This window comes from Lissotriton vulgaris, chromosome 3_1 (assembly GCF_964263255.1).
Source record: "Lissotriton vulgaris chromosome 3_1, aLisVul1.2, whole genome shotgun sequence".
Lineage (NCBI taxonomy): Eukaryota > Metazoa > Chordata > Amphibia > Caudata > Salamandridae > Lissotriton > Lissotriton vulgaris.
Window position 1 is genome coordinate 697,510,368 of NC_141689.1, and position 22,399 is coordinate 697,532,766.

Here is a 22,399-nt window from a genome sequence, read left to right on the forward strand (position 1 = left end):
GAGTATCCAAGGCCAGGTGGGGCGGAAGGGCCTTCCGCTTCCTCGCACCCAGACTTTGGAACACGCTCCCTGATGACATTAAGGGTCTTACGTCCCATGCCCTTTTCCGCAAAAGCACTCAAGACCTGGCTTTTTCAAAAAGCATACCTGTAACTTGCCCCTTGCCCTCCTCTGATCAAACAGTTGTACCATCTCTCAGCGCCTTGATGCCTATGAGTTTAGTTGCGCTCTATAAATCCTAATTTCATTCATTCTGGATGGAGTGTGACTCTTTCCCTTTTGAGCTACAGTGTGACTCCAATTTTTGGGAAAAACACATGTCCTTTCTCCACATTAGTAAAGTCTACACCTCTCCTTTGAAGCTCTCTTAGTGCCAGAATGCTAGGGTGACCAGGCGTCCCCGTTTTGCCAGGACGGTCCCTGTTTTTAACTAGCTGTCCCAGCAAATTTCAAGAAATTTAGCTCATGTCCCCGTTTTTAGAGAGGGTCGACTAAAAACGGTGGGAGGTGTTTTTTATGTTTTACAAAGCAGGGATAGTTAGCAGATGTTTCAAGAAAGCAATTTAATAAACAGGCAAGCAATGCCCGATTTGCATATCATTTTCATTTACCCCCATTCAAGAGAACAATAACTAGTTTAAATCAATTTAACGTATTTCCACTTATTAGAGATTTAAAATGTATGTACGTATTTAATTAGTACTATTATTGCTATTTCTAACCATTTTACTTACATCAAAACTAGGTTAGTAGATACCTGTAAAGAGGATTCAAACAATGTCCTATAATTAATGTACAATTGATATTACCTCATATTAGGTCACTTCCTGTCAGGTTACATCTTATGCAAATTATAGGGTCCTCGCATGTTCCTATCCTGCCCGGGGCCCCACAAATCCTAGAACCGGCCCTTCGTGTGTTATTTGTTGTTTCACTTATAGGGCAAACATTTTCATGGCTAGGCTCGTGCACAGGTTCTAAAATCCTACTCCGGAACAATTAACCCTTAAGCACAAAACCCCAACATGTAGTGCATGAGGCAGCCACGCCCTACCAAGCAGTGGGTACTACAGGAGAAATACAGTACTGCCCCACCTACTGGGCAGCAGCGGTTGATGAAAAAAGTCCAATTCAAACTTTGTAATGTAGATGCGTGGAAACGAACCCACCGTCCACGCAAAGAGGGCAGCACGTCACAGTCACTATGCTCGCGAAAGAGGAAAGCGGAAGGCATAAGTGTCTCCCTAAAGGTGGGGGAATAAGGACGGCATATCCACGGCATAAGGGATGAAGTGCACTGGGACGCCACAAGATGTGATAGGGCCGCGGTCGTGACGCACTGTACTGTCCGGATGGATCTTGACGGAAAAAGCTATCTCACCAGAGTCGCTCGCTGTACGCTACTAGGAGTGCTAGTCTACGGATAGCAGGAAGCGACGCGCTCGTGACGGAGGGAAGAGGCCGGGTGGCTCGTAGCAGCGGAAGTCTGCCAACCCGGTCCCGTTTGCATTGGTCTAAAAGAATCTTATCAACAGTTGACGCCGCTTACCGAAAGGGACTGGCAAACGTCATCCAGTGCAGAGTTTGAAGCTCAGAGGACCGAACGCTGGACTCGCAGCAGGTACATTTTGTGCCAGGGGTACCCCCTGTCAGGAAGGGAGGAACAAGGCTTCCCTGTCTGGTCCTACTTACAATCGGTAGCACCGGGCACCGTGGCAGCATTCGGGCAGCGGCTCCAGTGATGTGCAACACATTTTTATGTCTGCTTCTGGTGCAATTATTACTGTTGGAAAATGTCTGACAGCCAAGGATCATATCTGTATAATTCTCCGTATGTTCCTATCGCACTAAATGGAACACTCAAAGCACCTCCTTGGATAGTACTCCACGCCCAAGAAGCGCACAACTATGACGGGGCTCGAACACAACTATGTGGCCACCAGAATACAAACACTTTGATTAACAATGCTTTTAGCTGCCTAGTGGCGCCACGCCCCCATTTCTTCTGTGACATCTCCACGCAGTTTTTGATTTTAATCATCAGGATGTTGCATCCTAGAATTCATATTGAAACACTGTAGGTGTGAGCTAAACAACTCCCAGGATGTATAGTGGAGTGGGAAAAGAGCATTGGCTGGCTGTAAATGTCACACATAACTGGGGGTACTAACTTGCCCAGTATAAACACACAACACCAGTGACTAGTGCTAGCTTTTAGCACATGATCTAGCGTGGCCAGCTCGCTCCAGATCATCATGGATTCCCTAGGTTTTTTCGTGTCAAACTAATGCATTCAAGGTGTTGTATCTTGATTTGCACACGTGGTAACAATTGGCTATAAAGCAAAACCCCGCAGGCTGGAAACCTAGTGTCTGTGATGACATGGATTACGGTGGCCAGTCAACTGATACTACCAAGGCGAGTGCAGTATAATTTAGTAGGGCCCTTAAATACCCAACCTCACTAATTATTAAATTCCCTGAAACTAAGTTACCTAGCACACTGCAGCGTGACTGGCAACTGGATGAAATCCCAAAGTCTCCTTCACCTTCTGATCTTAATCAGTACACTTTCTCCTCATCAATGCCCATATCATTTTTTAAACGACTGCTATTTTGTTCACAGATGTGTGGACTGGAAATCTCCCACCCCAATTCCTCAACCACAAGAACTATTTCGAAGTACTGGGATGCACCTTGTGGGCGCCTAAGCAAAACTGCATTTAAAGAACTAGCTGCATTCTGTTAAGAGAACGCCCAAAATTACGTTTTAGCGAGTTAAAGTTGCTCAGTGCTAACGGTGTTAGGACAGGTTATGTGTTGTACCCAGGCTGCTGATTTCACAGTCTTACTCTTAGAATTATCAATCAAATTGCTGATACTTCCACAATGACCAAGTATGTCAAGCGTACATTGACATGTCGATATTAATACTTCCCTCTTTATGTACAGTTTTATTGTCAACACAGTACCCACACTGTCGAACTGTATGTGTTAATAACACTTCACAGAAATGACGTGACAAAGCCACCTACAGGTTGGTAGACTGACAAATGAACTCAGTACATTACTGGAGAAAGGGAAAGACAAATTATGAAAATTAGAGAGCGAAACAAGTATAGAATGAGAAGGAGGGACAGAAAAGGAATAGAAAGGGAAGGTGAAAAAGAAAGTCTGAAATAAAGAGAAAAAGATACGGTGAAAGGAAAGAAGCCCTCCAACACTTCCATGGTATGGCAGACTCAGCATACTGGCAATGCTTCATTATATTATTATAGTCCTTATTATTTTCAATTATTTCAAGAGTGCTCTTTCAGACCCACTAGAAGACATTATGCTGAAGTTTCAAGATATTATTCTGTAGCATGCTCCACGTGTCACATAACACATTTTATTAAGACGAGAACATCTCATGAGCTAGAGCATTCCAGTCCTGAACCCTCCGAGGGTCAAACTCACTTGCTTTACTCATTAAGGAATGGTTTAATGTGGGGAGGCGAGTATTTTCCTTTTCTGACTGCTCCCATGCACTTGATGAACAGTACAGTTGTGAGGAATGTATAGTTTGGTGCATTATTAACAATAAGCAGAATGCATTTTCACACTCGATGGAACGTGTACTTTTTCTCAAACAATTTCTTTATGAGGTCAAGAAGTGTCTTTTTCTAACGTGTTCATTAGGCCTTAGATTAGATATAAATGCCACCTAATTTAAGATGGAAATCACTTCTGTTTCGCCCCCCCCCCATCTCCTCGCTAACTCTGCAGCACATAGTCAATCTGAGATGTATTGGTTTATTTCCACTTGTATTGTTGTCTTGCTTTTGATGAACTTTCAGGCAACTTGAAACATCCTAAGGTTCCTCCATTGGTTCACTGTAGCCCTGTCAACACATTATTGTTCATGTGTCTAGTTATGTTCTGGCATCTCCAGACAACATTAGCATAGAGGGTACTGAATAGTTATTCATGTAGTGGGATAGTTCTTGAGTGCTAAGGCAACATGATGTAAATTTTTCATGTGCTGTGATTTGCTTATGAAATGCTACATTTGCTCACACCAGAGTGAGTCTGCAGATTTTATAATTTAATATGAAAATAATGTATAAAAGCCCCTTGATTTTGGGGGGGGGAGCTAGATGTTTTGAGAAGACTTTCTTGTTCTACTAAGGATGCTGTCCGTTTCTTCACTGTTTTTGCTGCCCATTTGGGACCTAAATAATTTCAGATTTTTTTGCATTTTCTATATAACTACATTGAGAGCCTCAATACCATTGACTCTATACTGCTTTATTTTTAAATTCCATATTAACACCCTTTTAACTTTTCCTTGAGTTGGACTCAAGTAATCGAGTGGGCTCATTAAATCTATCCCATGTACTTAATTAATTGAATTTTTGATACATTGGGAGGTCCCTTAACACTGGGACACATTGTCTCATGAAATTGAGGTTTAACATATTCTCCGATCCAGTTACTGAGGGAACTCTGATTAAGGTAAATTTTGAAATGATTTCCTTTTTTAGGTCTCGCTGATCCAGCGTGCATGCCCTGCCAGCGAGACATTTAGTAACTGGCTTTTGGAAGTGCTTCCAAAGCGGCGACCAGCTAACACTCACGCGCACAAGCACCTGCGATCTTTCAATTTCGCGCGCGTGCGCGCTCACAACTCCTGTTCGCATTAGTCCGATCGGGCAGTCAAGCTGTAAACTTCAGGTTTTGTTTTATCTTCTTTCCAAAGTGTTTTAAACCACAACTCGCTGACTCACAGTTTGGACTTTATGTTAATGTTACGTTGCCTTCGCCACCCCGCCATCCTGCGGGGAGTAGTTAAAGTGTTTGTTTAAAACACGTCAAAAGAAAAGGGTTCACAAATTCAATAATTTCTTGACAGGGTAATTTTTTAAAGCAATTAATCTATTTTCAAACATTTTCAAGTTTCTTTAGTGGCTGCAGAAGGTGCTCTCTACGACTTGCTGCTGGCAGATACCATTCAGATAAATTACGCTGTGTTCCCTTCTAGCCAACAAGACATCCACACAGTGTCTTAGGGACGAATGTTTCAAAGTCGCTGTTCTAAAGCCACACCATTTAACATCCTCTGCATAGCCCCGGTGTGTGAAATGGATTTTAATTGGTTATCGACGTCTCACACTTCCGCAGAATAAGAGCTGCGCAAGAGGATTTCAAAGACATTTCCCAGTAGATTAGTCAATTTGTTGCGGAACCTAGAACTAATTGCAATACGATGTCTGTGAGTGTATTCTTATTGAAATTTTTCCGTAGAAAACAATGGTGAAAAGTCTACCACTCTATCATGACGCATTAATCCAATATTGCAGATTTTTCAAAATGGTTGCCCATTTTTTGAGATATAGGGTAGAACTGTTTATATGCCCATGTTTGGTATCATTTTATATATTTTTAGGGACCGGGAAGTCAAAAATAACATCAAAAATTGTTTCTGATGACCATAATATCAAATAATCCTGATATATGTCAGACAAAGTTTGTATAATGTTTTCGTTGACTTATATGACAAAGTGTGAAGGAACGTAAATATTAGAATTAACTTTTGAAATAAAAAGTTTGCTGTTTGTATTTTGTTTTGTAACTTTGTTGTTATTGTTTGTTTTTTTGTTAATCAAAAATGTTTCATTTATGTGTTACCGGTTCTTGCGAGTTGCTGTGAGATACAGTGAAAATGGACGTAGAAAAGTGTTTCATTTGTGATGTGGTGTTTCAAGAAGATGACAATGTATCTGTACTCACTGAAAGAGGAGCAACTGGAATTCAAAAAACATGCAAGGAGAGAAAAATATCTAAGTTTCACGTTTGTGTTGGGCAGAAAGTTCCCAAGAAATGTAGAGCGCGTTTTGTTAACTTGAAAACTCTGTTCCAGGAGAAAGAATCAGATCCCACATCTCCTCGTGTTCTAGGGTCGTGTGAAACTCCGTTTGATTTTAGAAAAAAAATGTTTTTTCTGTGGTATTGAGTTAAGTTTACACTTCAGGGAGAGGAAAAAAATGTGTGGTTAATGCACAAGCAGTTGAATTCAAATCATCAGTTTTACAAAAATGCAACGAAAACTTTGTCTGCCCATTCATCATTGTGAAGAGAGGAATCCAAAATGTATCTGATTTACATGCTGTAGATGCATGCTACCACTAACAGTGTTCCGTCAATTTTTATACTGGAAAATTAATTCCCGGGCAGTTCACTGATAACCATCCAATATCTTCAGGTCGACCAGAGGACTCAGTTCGCCAGGAAACTTTTCTTCAAGTAGTTCAATACATGTAGGAAAATGATGAAGAACAAACTACTGTTAAAGAACTTGTTAATAAAATGCGAGATTTACTGCGAGAAGATAGCGAACCATGCAGTTCGAAGTATATGAAACAAAAACTCATAGAGCATTTTGAAGATGAAATCTTCATAGGAAAAGTTGCAGGGACTGCTGAGGTCATTACTTTTAAAAGTACAGCTGCTCATGTATTGCAAGAGTACCACAGTCATAGCCATGAAGATGTTGAAGATGATCAAAACAATCTCCTTATGGCAGCTGCTGAAATAATAAGAAATTATATTAAAGACATCCCTGTAGAACCAGAAATATATCCACCCATTGAAAACATGAGTAGTGTTGACTGTAATGTGAGCTATATTTCTGATTCGTTAAGGCTCTTATTATCAGTTTTTGTTACTGATAAATCCAACAGAGAGAGAAAAGTAGCTTCTATAGGATAGGCAATTATGCAAGCTGTGCGCACACGAGTCTTAGTTGCACTGTTGCAGTTAGGACTGGCAGTTCAATTACATGACAATACAAGCTCGAAATTTTTAGTTGAAGCAGTAAATCATATGGGATTCTGCAGCTCCTATTCAGAGGTTCTTCGTTTTGAATGTTTAGATGCAGCAGAAAGAGGAAATACTATACCAGTCCTTGTGGAATCTTCTGAAAGACCTCTGAAATTCGTTCAATATGCAGCTGATAATATTGATCACAATATTATTACAATAGATGGCCATGGTACTTTTCATGGGATGGGCATTATCGCCACTGTGACTCCAACTGGAAAATTTTCAACGGTCATTAAGACTGGGTTACACACGACCGTAGAACACGAGAAGTTGTGGGATCTGATTCTTTCTCCTGGAAGGGAGTTTTCAAGTTAACAAAACTTGCTCTACATTTCTTGTGAACTTTCTGCCCAACACAAATGTGAAACAGATATTTTTCTCTCCTTGCATATTTTTTGAATTCCAGTCACTCCTCTTTCATTGAGTACAGATACATCGTCATCTTCTCGAAACACATATCACAAATGAAACACTTTTCTACGTCCATTTTCACTGTATCTCACAGGAACTCGCAAGAACCTGTAACACATAAATGAAACATTTTTGATTCAACAAAAAAACAAACAATAACAACAAAGTTACAAAACACAAACAATAGCAAACTTTTTATTTCAAAAGTTAATTGTAATATTAACGTTCCTTCACACTTTGTCATATAAGTCAACAAAAAAATTATACAAACTTTGCCTATCTGACATATTCCGCGATTATTTGATATTATGGTCATCCGAAACAATTTGTGATCTTATTTTTGACTTTCCCGTCCCTAAAAACATATAAAATTATACCAGACATGGGCATATAAACTGTTATACCCTATATCCCAAATAATGGGCAGCCATTTTGAAAAATCCGCCATATTGGATTAACGCGCCATGATAGAGTGGTAGACTTTTCACCATCGTTTTCTACGGAAAATTTTCTATAAGAATCCACTCACAGAAATTGTATTGTAATTAGTTCTAGGTTAGCCCATGTTTTTTTAACTAATTTGACTAGACTACAGCCAAAGTGCGAACTTTTTGACAGAGATAAAACCTAATTTGAAGTCAATTAAGTGTGTGTGGTTTGTGAGTCGTTTGATTTCGTGCCAGCCGTACTCCTCTCTGCGCTCTGGCGTGGAAGCTGCAATTCCAAGAGCATCTTTTATCTTATATAAATATGGGCAGGCCAGCAATTTTTGGTAATCACGCGCTTTACAAAACCAATTAACACAGCATAGCGCATATGTTTTTCCCTGCTGTACGACCCGCAAACAGATTTAATATTCCGAGTTCGTTCGTGTGCTTCCTATGACAAGACTAAAAACCTATCGCATATTTTTTTAGATTTTCTGTCAGCTATTTTTATTACTTCTATCTTCCCCATCAGTGTTCATCTTTATTGGACCTTTTTATGCGTACTTATACTATTATGTCTCGATCATGCCTTTGGGGCCTTGAACTTGCTCGACAAAACCTCACAGTGAATTGATAAAGGAAATAGATGTGTTAAATCCACTCCATTCACGTAATTCAGCGTAGAACTGTATCACTCATTCTCTTAAAAATGAATGATATTATCAAACATTCACTTGGGCTGTTCTTACACAATCAATGGCCAAACACAAACAGACGATATGGACCAGGAAACCATACCTTCGCCACAGTTAGCCAGAATGTATATAAAACAAGCATTTACAATGCAATGGTTTTGCCTTTGTTAAAGTTAGAGCTATTGGCATTGCTCTTGACGTTATTTTTATTTGTTTTTTTAACATAAATAAATGGCATTGTCATTTACAATGCCACTAGCTTTATCTCTCGCAAATGACACACACAGAGCCCCCCACACACACCCCCACACACACAGCCACACAAAGCCCTCCCCACACACAGCCACACAAAGCTCCCCACACACAACCACACAAAGCTCCCCACACACAGCCACACAAAGCTCCCCACACACACAGCCACACAAAGCTCCCCACACACACAGCCACACAAAGCTCCCCACACACACAGCCACACAGAGCCCTCCACACACACCCACATGGCACAAGCAGGCAACAGGGGCACATGGAGGCACAAGCAGGCAACAGGGCCACACGGACGCACAAGCAGGCAACAGGGCCACACGGACGCACAAGCAGGCAACAGGGGCACACGGAGGCACAAGCAGGCAACAGGGGCACACGGAGGCACAAGCAGGCAACAGGGGCACACAGAGGGACAAGCGGGCACACGGAGGCACAAGCAGGCAACAGGGGCACACGGAGGCACAAGCAAGCAACAGGGGCACACGGAGGCACAAGCAGGCAACAGGGGCACGAAAACTGAGGCACAAGCAGGCAACAGGGGCACACGGAGGCACAAGCAGGCAACAGGGTCAGGAAAACAAGCACAAGCAGGCAAAAGGGTCACAAGCAGGAATTGTAATTTAGACGGGGCTGAAGTGGAGAACGGTCAGTAGGGAAGTAGTGCGGCTGGTGCAGTGGTACCAAGCCGAAAGGTGAGAGGGGCTGTCTGCACCCCAGTTTGGACAGTTTCCACTACCTAACAGGGATTGGTGGGAGGGGGGGGTGTACTTCTTGCTTGCTTTAGGGCTGTTACTTCGGGGACGCAGTGCACGCTCCTGCCTGCTGCCGCCGGGACACGACAACAGGCAGGGAGAGGACAGGCTGGAAATTCTGGTGGAAATGCAAGAAGCTGTCACGTCGAGTTGCTCTCACCTTGTCCAATATCAAACAAGTCTCTGCCACAGCAAAGCCAGGTGGAATAAACACAGAAAAGGCGGTCTCAAAGTCGTAGACCCCCACTTCCGGAACCAACCAGAGCTATCCTCGCGAGATCAGCTTAACCACCTGGGGGGTGCAGTGAGCTCCTGCAGGGAGGGCTGTGAGGTGAAGTGAACTCCTGCAGGGAGGGCTGTGGGGTGCAGTGAGTTCCTGCAGGAAGGATTGTGAGGTGCAGTGAGCGTGGAAGGAGGGCTGTGAGGTGGAAGGAGGGCTGTGAGGTGGAAAGAGGGCTGTGAGGTGGAAAGAGGGCTGTGAGGTGGAAGGAGGGCTGTGAGGTGGAAGGAGGGCTGTGAGGTGGAAGGAGGGCTGTGAGGTGGAAGGAGGGCTGTGAGTTGCAGGGATTCCTGCACTCTGGGCAGCATCTCCAGAAATCACAGAAACATTTGTAATGACCGGTAAATAAGCCGGCCCTACCAAAAGAAGCAGCATATAGACATGTACACACGCATACATACAGAAAGACAACTTGCCCAACTTAATGGTGCATTTAATACACTGCTCCGCCACCCCCAAAAAATATTTAACGTTTGTCAATTCTGCCTACAATACAAGGGAGACTCGCCCTTTCACCTTCTTAGATCTGTAAATTAATAATCACCTATTTGGGTACAAGTAACAGCTGACATTTGCAGCGTTTTGGAAACGCCTGAAGGGAGGTAAAAACAGTGTCGAGAAAACCCAAGATATTTGTAAAGATGGCAATTCTGTGCCTGCCCATGGAAAGCACAAACTACTTCCTTGGGAGCAAGGGTCTGTTCGTTTCAAGGAAGAAATGCCACTCAGAACACCAAGAACCCAGCCCCTGGTGTCATTTGGCGGCCTGATGTATCCTGGGAGCTGTAGTCATCCACCTAGACAACGGATTGTTGCAAGGTAGCAGATGACGGTTGGTCGGGTATCGGAACAGGCAAGGCATCCAGTAACAATTAGTGAAACTGGTACCCCCAAAAAAATAGTGTGCATCTTACACTACACCCTGAGCGTGCATAATGATTCATTCAAATCAAACCGTTTTTTATACAGCAACTACCCCCCCCGCCCCCCAAGAGCCGAAATATTTTGTTTGTTAGAAGCCCCTTGCACCCCCGGAGATCTTCCCACCCCTACAAAAACGAACCTCTGAAGGTAAGGAGTATTACAACTTCTGAGCAGAGCGTACAAAACAGGTCTCTGAAAGAGTCATTTATCCTGCTTCACCTGGAGGCATCTTGACGCGTGGGAAGGGGGCAGGGCACACGAGCACCGCACGCAGAAACAGTTGCATTCTCCTCCAAATGCACACGCCCTCCCTTCTTCACCTGCTGTTTGTCCGCCAGCACCTCCTCGGCTCGCTCCTCCACCTCCTGCAGGAAATGCAACACAAGGTCGGGTTCCCTTGCTTGAGCCAGCGCCATCCTATCTGGAGCTTTGGAGCTTCAGATGTGAAACCTGTCAAAACGCACCGGACTGCTCCCAGGAGGCGGCGGGGGCGCTTGCGGTATCCTTCCTCTGTCGGGGCCTGGGCTCTCTTCTCGGGTGCCGCGGGCGGGGCTCTCCTGCACCGGGGCCTGGCTGGCGGCCGCACTCCTTTCTCCCGGGCACTTTTCCCCTGGCAAAGAACAAGCGGCGGCGGGACTTCCGGCTTGCTTGCGGCCCGGCCGGACCAGATTCGGGGGCGTTCCCGGCTTTTGGCTGACGTAGCATGACGTAGCCAAAAGCCAAAGATTCTCGGGAACGCCCCCGAATCTGGTCCGGCCATGACGGACGCCTCTCTGTTCCAATGGCTAGCCTCCATTTATGGAGCTAGCCAATGGAACAGAGGGCGGATTCCCGAGCAACATACTGTACCTCATTGGATTTCTCCTGCGCAAAAGCTGCTTGCGCAGCTTTTTTGCAGTCAACCTAAAAACACAGGCAACCATGTTATTTCTTAACCCTGCCCTCGGGGCAAACATTCCACACAAGCCTTGAATACCACGTGCGGAATGCAATGCACAGGATGGTACATTGATCCATCTGTCTTGCAACTTCCCTGAGCTGCATTTTGTTGTGATCTATAGAGAACTGAAGAACAACATTCCGTTTCCTCTGCCGAACATTTCAAATATTTTACGTCGCCCACAGAAATGTGATTCTAGCACTGAAGTTTCTCCGGTGGTCGTCATCTGACGGAGGTTTCTGAGTGGCACTTTAGTAACATGGTATTTTCTCTTCTCTTCTCTTCCTCTGCTCCTTTGCTCCTTTTCTCTGTCACGCTGCCCTTCCTCTGCTTCGTCTGCTTGCTCCTTCTCCATATGCTGCTGCTTTTCTACGCCCGCCCCACCTGTCTCTCACCCCATGTCTCTCGCCCTCTCGCTTTCTCTTTCCCCCTGGCTTTCTCCTTCCTGTCACTTCAGTTGTCACTCGAGAAGCCCCTCTGTGCTCCCACTCACGTGTGCTGGCTTAAACTGTTTCCGATTTCCTTCTAATCCCACTGCTACTGCTGCCGTCCTCGCTCTCCCCTGAAATGTAAGCAGTAGTTCCCTCCATAAAGGCCTGTCGGTCTTGCAGGTGATATGGAATTAGAGCGGGTGGCATATTTCGGTTGAAAACGCGCCAAGGACTAGTAAATTAAAAAGGGGAAAGTGGTAATATATGCATGTGTTTATGTATGTATGTTTTGTGCGTGTATGTACGTATATGATATTTCTTTAATTGAAAAATCCGAAGACAAATAGAAGCTAATGAAAATAGATTACGTTCACTTAAATGTGCATTACCAAAGGGTAGACACCGTTTACTCTTTTCCTTTCAGTAGAGTTAATAGTTTAGCACTCTGCAGTCCAGTGTCACATCCAAAGGAACTGAAGGGCCCTGTTTCAAAGAACTCAGTCTCATCCAGGACGTCCTAGTGATGTGGAGAGATTTATACCTGTGAATAAAAATTGGTATTGCAGTTCCCTTTAGTGAAACGACAGGGCAGTGTCGACCCGTGAGAGCTTGTCAAAGGGCAAGCATGACAAGCCGACTGCGCACAATGACTACACGAGATAGGGTGACCAACTGGCATTATTGCAAATTCAGGACGGTGAGTGTAAAAATTCAGGACAAAGGGTCGAAATTCAGGACACAAATTCAGGACAGGAGGTCAAAATTCAGGACAAACCTTCAGGACAGTTGGATACGTTTTACAGACACATCAGAGGTCGCGCAATAGTATATAAGTAAGCCCAGCCATATCCAAACATATTCAACAATTTGCAAATCTATCCACCATGCATCCTTCCATCTATCATTTCACTCATCCATCCATTATCCATCCATCCACACTTTCACCCTATCCATCTGTACACTCATCCATCCACTCTTGCACCCATCCATCCATTCACTCATCCATCCAGCCATTTACCCTTTCACCCATCCAGCCATCCTTTCACTTACTTATCCATCCACTCACCCTTCACCCATTCACCCTTTTAGTTATCCATCCATCCTCGCTTTCTCTCTCCATCAACCCTTTCACTTAGCCATCCTTCCTTCCATCCATCCACCCACTCATCCATCTACTAATCCACTCATGAATCCATCCATTGACCCTATCACTCATCTATCCTTTCTCTCATCCATTTATCCTTTCACTCCTTCACTCATCTATTTATCCTTTTGTCCATCTACCCTCCCTTTCACTCACTCATCCATCCATCCTTGCATCCACCCTTTCACTCATTCATCCATCCATTCACCCTTGCATTTATCAATTCATCAACCCATCCATCATGTCACTCATCCATCCACCCACTCACTCACTCATCATCCACCTTTTTACTCATCCATGCTTTCACTCACCCATCCACCCTTTTACCCATCCAGCTACCCTTCCACCTATACATCCAGCTATTTCCCTTTTCTCTCTTCCATCCTTCCACTCACTCATCAATCCATCCATCCTCTCTCATTATCCATCTATTCAATCTTTCTTTCATCCATTCACCCTTTCACTAATTCATCCAGCCATCCCTTCACTTACTCACTCGCCCACCTTTTCATATTAATTTTGAGCTGAGCCTTTTTGACAAAAGGCCCATCAAGAACTTCACCCTCGCTGCAAGAGCCATTCCAGGACTGGGACAGAAGCCACCCAGGGCGGAGACATGAACCACCACAGGGGGGGACAGGAGCCATCACAGGCAGCAGGGGGGGGGGGGGGAAGAGCCATCACTGGGGTGGGGAAGGAGCCGTCACAGGAGGTGGAACAGGATCCACCAGGGTGGGCATGCAGTATTCTAGTATAATCTTGGTCTCTTTCGGGGTGGGGTAGGGCTCCTCACTGCCTCCTGGTCAAGAAAACGAGAAATCAGGCTCTTTCCAAAATGTTAGTTTTGCCATCCCCCACTGTGATGTACAGTACTTACAGGAGATTCTCCAGGAGACTGATTGTCCTGCATACTTTGTTAATCTGTGTGGGTGCGATTGTGCGATTTCTTTATTTTATTAAATTAAGACTGCATGTTTGAAGAACGGAGGTTTGTTCACAATGTAGTGACAATATTTAAGCTCTGTGAAGAGAACCAGTGCTTCGCCGTCCTGTAATCAGGGCCGGTTCTAGGATGTTTGGGGCCCTGGGCTGAAAGGAAATGTGTGAAGCCCTCCTAAATCGCAGAGACATGGCGCATTCAGGGCTGTTTGCATCTGAATAGATGCCCCTGCTCCTGAAGCTGCAGCCCCTCCCTCTCAGTCACCTTCAAGCACCTCTTAACGGGTCATCAAGGGCTGAAGGTGTGAGGGCTGCCATCCCGCTGTGCCTCTCCAATAATGCTGATTTCTGAGCTTTGGAACAGAGTCAAGAAAGGAGGTGGGTGGAAGCTGTGCCGGCTGTAGGGTAGTGCGACCGGTGCCTGGGGTTAAAATTACGGACAAATGGCGTCCGTTAAAGAATCCTTCATGGACAACGGACAGACGGCCGAAATTACGGACTGTCCGTGAAATTTACGGACGGTTGGTCACCCTAACACGAGAGGGTATGAAAGCGGCTCGCACTCACTTTTATTTAATGTGATTTTATACAGCGTGAACATTACCTGAAGATGTCCGAGCGCTTTACTAACAAGTGAGTGTGCACTTGCGTGATAAACGTGTTTCAGGATCACCAGCAGTACTCCTAGATCGTGGCATCTTTTGCAGTTTTCAAGCCTAAACTCTTGTGAATTCCTTGTAGTCATATATCTGGACTTAAACTTGGTGATGATAGACCTGCGTTTGCACAAGTTTTTTTTTATGTGACTGTTTTTTTAATTGTTTACATATTTACCATACCGATCTACATTTTCCCCATACCGTTCTTATGTGCGCATGAAAGGCAGGTGCATGTTAAGCGAGTCACACATTTTTACTAAATGTAATCTCACTGGGTTGCACGTTCAGGTCAGAACTCTGATAAATGTGAAGTAGTGTGGCTCACTGGTTAGAGGCGGCAGACCCGAGAGCAGAGGACGGCCCGGGACCAGGGTTCGATTCCCGACGCGGCAGGTTTCTGGACCAGGGTCAGCGGACTCGATAATTCTCTCGCCTCGGTGCCCACTCTGATCAGTGATCACACTCGGCAACTCTGGGCATTAGCTTGCCTCATCTTCACTAACGGCCCCACCAGACCGCCGGGGATGCCTGGTCTCACTCTGGAGATACCCATTAAGGGACCATCTCTCAGGGAAGCCAGGAAGGGTTTCGCAGCGGTCGAAGCGCGGAGATACTCCTCCGGGAGTCGATCCTAGCGCTATATAAACCTGCAATTAATTAATTAATTTAATTAAGGTTCCATCATGGGCCAGTGGGCATCGCTTCATACCACCCTAACCAGACAGCAGCAGACACGGCAGTTCCATCCCCGGCCAGCAGGTGTAGCAGTTCAATGACCGGCCAACAAGTGCCACTGCAGCAGACGTCACTGTCGGAGCCAAAATTCCAGCTCCAGCCAACTGGGTCACCATAAGAGCAGCACTCCTAGTCCCGAGCTGCAGGTATAGCAATAAAAGTACACGCTAGCTGTTGGGTGTCAGTGGCTGAGCAGCACTTCCAGACTTGCTCCAATGATATTAGTATGAGAGAGAGCCCCTTCTCTAGCCCCAGGTGCCACTGCAGTGCAGCACTACTAGCCACTGCAAACAGATGCCACTGAAAAGGCAGCCTTTCCTGCTCAGGCCAGCAGGTGTCACTGTGTAAAGGCCATACTCCCAGTCTTTGCCAGCCATTGCCTCAGAAGCCCTCCTGACAGCAGTAGCAGAGCTCTAAATTCCTTACCACAAGGGAGTCACTCGAAGGACAGAGCGGCCATTGAATTGAATTGAATTGAATTGAATTGATTGTTAGTAGGTGTTGCTGCAAAAGTAGGTCTTGCTGCCCTCTCCAACAGGTACCACTGTAGAGCAGCACTACAAGCCAAGGCCAGCAAGTGTCATCGCAAGTCTGTCACTCCCAGCCCTAGCCAGTAGGTGTCAACGCCTCAATTCGCCATCCCCTTATTAGTGAAGAAAATATAATTAGGAGTCAGAAAGCATGTGCAGGTCACACTTGTTTTAATTTTGCTTCTCTGGTATCCTTGGAGTATCATATGCAGTTTAAACATGCCTGCCTTATTTGTGAGGTATAAAACATGAAACAACATCCAAAACACTGGCAAAGCCAATAGGTCTCGCTTTTGGGACCTTTATAAGTATTTAGTTATGCAGCACAATTTCCTTGGTGCAACATGAACTGTTGCATGGCTAAACACTTATAAGGTCCCAAAGAAGAGACCTATTGGCTATGCCAATGCTTGTTTGGGGTTCTTTTTTGTGCCACACAGTATTAGTTTCCACACTTCACTGTAGTTAAGGCTCCATTGAGGTGTGTGTATTTTTTCTGCTCTGCCTATCTCATTTCAGATTTTCCACCTTTGTCCCCTATGGTGGAGCAAGGATCAAGGAGAGACCAGAGGCTGCTGGTAGACTTTTAGCACTAACTAGCTTACCCGTCGCGCGTTGCTGCGATCTCAGAAAAAAGGAAATTTAGGGAACTTGTTACGATAACATTCAATTTACGTTGGGTCATTTTTATTGAAACTTATTCATTTTAATATGGAAAACATTTTAAAGTGTTGTTTTAATTCTGTTTATTTATTCAAATGCTTGTGGATACACAGTATTTTTTGTTTTTCCGTCTGGTGCGTACACAAATAAATCGGAAGGTTTTCCGACGCGTGAGCTGGCCACATACAGTTGTCCCTGTGAGAAGCACGGATTCTCCAAATCTTGTCCACACACTTGCAGCGATTGTCCTTGTGCTTTGTTGATGGTTGTTGCAAAAGCAATCGCACCAGAAAGTGTCATCCTTCAGTATTGGGAACATTATGAGGGCCCTGGTGGGCCCGGGGGGCCGATATTTAACACATTTTTTTCCAGAAACCTTCACAGGAGTGTACTTAACAACTTTTAACAATTTATTTATTTATTTTTAATTTTTAATTTTTTTGCCCGAAACCTTCGCGGGAGTGTACTCAACAACTTCCCAAAGTTTCATGCCGATCCAATGAATGGTGTAGTAATGCATAAAGGACAGACAGACAGACAGACATACATACGTTTTCTATATATATATATATATAGATAGATGAGCGGCATCTCACCCATCACTCTTTACTCTAGTACAAGTTTAAAGTATTAAATGTACATACTGTTCCTTCTCTTTCCTTCAGTCTAGCATATTTATGGAATTATCTGGAAGAGCAGATGCAGCTGGAGGAATGAATACTTTATAAGAGGGGAAGTATCTGCCCCTCAACTTTATACAATACCATTTCCCTCTGTTCTGCCCCTCTACTCAGAAGAACTGCAGGGAATCCAAATCACCCTCCAGTCATTATTCTTCCTTCCCATGAAAATGGTGCCTTCCTTGTTGCCAGTCCATCTACAAGGAAAGATATAAGTTGTCAATTCTGGCATAGTCATCTATTGCAAATGACAGTTTTCACAGTTGCCAATGAGAGTGCGCTTCCTTTCCAGATAGATGCAGTCTCTGCCTCTGAATTGTTTGAACTCAAAGTACACTATTGTACCATCTGGCTGTGTGTGAAGCAACATACATAAGGGTGCTGAGAGATTGTGTATGTCCTTTTCATATCCAGAGCAGTCCTTCTCTATTTTCTGAAGTAAACCAAGCCATAAAGATCCATTATTAATGCTGGAGAATAGAGATTGATGCATTTGCCATTGTTCTATGATATTGGAAACAATTTTGTATTTAAAAAAAATATCTACGAGATTTCACTTGTCTTATACACAGTCTGCTATAAGTTACCGTGCAAGGCACCTCACCAAAAATCATTTTACCAAAATTAACCAGTCCTTTTTTAAAAAATAAATACAGCAGACATAACGTTTTTAAAATTTACCCTGTATAGATTCCCAGTTGCCTAAAAAATTAATATGCCTGTTACGAAAGATGGACGTCTTCAAGGTTCTTGTTTACGTAAAGGTTGAATCTATTCCTCTCTTGAAAGTGAACTGGATGATTTCCAAATTCACAGCAGCACTTAGAAGCATCAATAGAAGTAATTCTTTTTGGCCTTAAACCAGGTTCTGCCTACATTCATCATGATGAATCCGTGATAGCATATTTCTTGGAAGGAATTCAAAAAGCAAATAAATTTGTTTTTTCACTGATGCAGTAGGCCAACTATTTTGTTGTTTTGTTTTGTACACAGCAGTGTATTACTCTCTACTATAGATTTTGCTATGTTTTTATCTTTTTTTATTTGTGGGAGCATTTCCTTATTTGTACCAAAGGCCTTGCCTTTTTGTTCATGTTTGTCAGATCTCTTTTTTAGTGTATCATGTTTATTTGATGCCCTCTCGCTCTGTTTTTTAATTTAAGAGGAATAACTTTTCCATTATTCTGAATATCTGGTGATCCAGCGCTCCGATTGAAAAACTGTCTCACAAACAATACCTAACACTCAATACTTACCATTAATCATAAAACACATATCTAGGCCCATAATACCAATGAGACAATTTTTGAGCAACTGAATCAGGTGGTATGATTAATAAATCTATTCACATATTATTTACACTATTATATACAACTGCAGTTTATCATTCTTACCATGTTTTGAAACATTTATTACTTATTAATCAGACCACTAAGGCGATTGAATCAACTGATGGTAACTAGACCATGAATAAACAAGACCAGCTTGTCTTCTTCAAATCTATTTTATTAACTTTATTTTCAAAAAGAAAAAGGCATTTACGTTTTGAATCTTTATTTTATAAGCAAATAAGAAAGCAGCATTTTATTAAGAAAATGAATTTAAAACTGACATTTAAAAAGCAAGTTCAGAAACATGAAATATTAGCAGAATAACAGTTTCCATTCCCTGAATCTATTTCCCTGTCTATTACTCACTTCACCTATAAAGGAAAAATCATTTAAAGTCTGCTGTCCTTAAATGCACCAAAGGTCCATCAGCATGTCACGACACTCAGGAATCGGAAAAGTACAAGTTTTTTCCTTGCTCATAGTGTCGGACTTTATACCTTTCTCTCTAGCTAAACTTTCTACATTTTACATTCTTTTAAAGAAATCCGAGCTTTTCATTGGCTGTCCAGTGTCAGTCCACGATAAAAATTGTTAGGTCATCTCTGACTCTTGACCAAGTCCAGGCTTCATATAAGCCCTATTGTCTTACATTACCATGTCTTTCAGCTTCCTCAAGAATGATACTTTTTTCCTCGAGCTTCGAACGTTTACTTCCTAACCTTGGCAGACACATTAAGTTCCTGTCCTTGAGCTATCTTTCCATGAGCACGTTCAACACGACCAAAGAACTGCTTTTCAATTCACAATAAGAATGCAGTAAAATCTTTACTGCTGCGCATGTGCAAATGCTCCACTCTGGACAAGGTTCCGCGTCTGCAGGTCTGTCAGCCATATTTTCTGAACCACCTTTAGGCCTCACTTTGGAAACTATTATTAAACAAACACAAGACCTCAATTAATTAAAGAATTGAGACCCATTCTGTTACCCTCCCCCTTTACTAATTAATCCTGTTAATTATGTTACCTAGCATGAGCACAAATAGGCAGCATTCTAATTACTTCTCCTTTTCGAACCGCAGACACTCCATGAGCTTTTATCACGAAAAGACATAACATAAGCACATAAAATAAGCACATGCCTTTAATTTAACTGCCGCATTTAATACTGACAAAGACAATAGACCAGGTTAATTTATTATTTTTCTTTGCGTATGTTATATTCAAAAGATAAGATCTTCTTGGTTGCCCATCTACAACAGTTGCAAAGGCCACAGTAATAAAAACCCAGTGATTATATACTTATGTAATTAGTGTACTCAACTCATCAAGATTATGTACTTCACGAATTAGTATATACCTAATATTTGTGTTGATTACTATTACAATGGACTTGATTTGTTCTGCCTTATATCTATATCCCTCGAGGAGATATTACATCACTATCCCCCATTTTCTATATACTAACATATTCACTGTAAGTGTGACTTCCGGGTGTGCTCGAAGTGGGGTCCCTGGGGAATATGTGGAGAGTCTTAAGCTCCTGCAATGTGGAGAGGGTCATATTTATTTATTGATGAGGCAAGAGAACTGGGAATTAAGGAAAAAACTGCACCACTGTTGAAATACCTTCTACTGTGTCAAAATAGAAGGTGCTATGCCCAGACAACTGATTCCCACACGGGCCTTAAGGGAAATAGGCAACCTACCACCCAGGAAAGCTAATTATGATAGTTGGACCGCACCCTTCAAAAGTGACACATTTGTTGCAAAAACAGTTATTAAAAATATACAAATGAACAAAGTTATTAGTTTTCCCAACTGTTCAGATGAGACACACAAAAGTAGTGACTTGGATTTTCTTTCGTTTATTCAATTTTTATTCTTTATTTTTCTTTTTTTTGATAGTTGCAGATAGCCGACGCGTTTCGTCCATTGCCGGACTTCTTCAGGGCTTGAAACAAATTCTCTGATATCAAGTATCACGTCCGTTTTAGTAAGGCTTTCATGGAGTTTCTTTTATTGCTTAGAGAGTTGTAGGCAAGGTCACAGCTCCTAGTCACAGTCGCTGTCAACAAGGAAGCAAAAGTTGGCCCACAAAAAGGTCAAGGGGCTGGAACATACAGGAGCCAGAAGACCACAACTTGACGCTCCTGTATGTTCCAGCCCCTTGAAATAAAGAATAAAAATTGAATAAACCAAAGAAAATCCAAGTCACTACTTTTGTGTGTCTCATCTGAACAGTTGGGAAAACGAATAACTTTGTTCATTTGTATGTTTTTAATAACTGTTTTTGCAACAAATGTGTAACTTTTGAAGGGTGCGGTCCAACTATCATAATCATATTTATTTATTCTCTTTCCTATGATTTTTACTCACAAGTATTTTACTTGTTACTCGTGTTCTAAGACGACAGTAACAGTGGCATCACACACTGGAGCTCTGGTGTGTTACACCTACAACAGGGGTTCGAACACTAATAAAAGATAAAAAATTATTTTATTATTTGACAATTTTTACGAACTTGGGGAAAACATTAATAATTGTTTTCCTCAAAGTGTAAGGGAAATATGTAGTAAGTAATTTGATGAAGTAAAGTATTCACATGTCCAAATACGTACACGAGAGTAATAATAATGTACTCTAAGTGTTTATATTGTTAATGAGAAATACATTATTTGTATTGAAATACTGCGCAAATACCTAATATGTGTTTAGCGTGAGTTTATTTTAAGTATTAGAGAGATTAAAGATATTACAAGATGGCGACCCCTTTTTTTCCATAAACTCCCATTCAGATTTTCAAACAAATATGGCGCTCGTGTTGCACGCCGGCTGCCGTCTGTGACTCCGATCAGAGCGTACGCGCGGTACATTGGAGGTAAACTGCCGGGTTATTTTTCGAGAGATGTAGCCTTTAGGGTAAATTACCGGTGATTGTAACTTTAGATTAATACATCCGTTCCCCGTTTTCTTTTAAAACAGTATACCTACACGTACTCGTGTCATCACTAACCCGAAAACACGGCACACGTAAATATCTTACCAAAGGACTTTTTTTGACTGATATTTTGTAGACAGCTTATGAGGTAAGCCACATAGGTAACCAAAGTAATGCAATCTGAACGCTTATAGTACGAAATTGGGATAGAAGAATTATATGTTCGTTCGTTTTCTTTCCCAAACAGTATGACTACTCGTCTTCGTGTTTACATTTCTTTGGATATTATGGCCAACTCGCAACTTTTGATTTAAGGATTAGACTGACTACACTTTTCTGAGATAAATCGCCTCAAGGAGGTGAGTGATGTGGCCAGTATCCAGTACTTCGTTATTATGTGTAACCAGGTTGCTCTAGTGAGACTACTATCTCGATTTTATTATATTTTTTGTTACAGGAAATACTTGACGGTTGTTAACCTTTCGCAGTATTGTAGTGGAATTTTTACAATTAAGGACGACATACAATATTATACTTTACTACTATTAGAGTAAGTATAAGTACTGGTTTATATATCTTCTTCAGCAATGGAAGTAGTTATGAGCCCAGGAGCTAAGGATTTTCTACTGTTTTTCTAGGGTCAGACTTTGTATACACCATCGGAAGTCTCATTTGAGGACTACCTTTCCTGGTAATTTATTAAAATTTCTGTACTTTGGGGGGCGTGGCTAGCAGCCAAGCATGGCGGCCGCATAGTGTGAGAGCTCCCGAGGGCACTGCAGCCTTTTCAAA

General features: G+C 42.7%; 1 protein-coding gene across 1 annotated transcript in view; it reads left to right on the top strand.

Annotated features, from left to right (window-relative positions):
• The first annotated feature begins 1,392 nt into the window (after positions 1 to 1,392).
• FER (FER tyrosine kinase) overlaps positions 1,393 to 22,399 on the top strand; it is a 1,097,899-nt gene continuing 1,076,892 nt past the window's right edge. The window contains exon 1 of the mRNA XM_086961004.1: positions 1,393 to 1,621. The gene's annotated coding sequence lies outside the window, so the exon portion shown is untranslated. The remainder of the gene's footprint in view (positions 1,622 to 22,399) is intronic.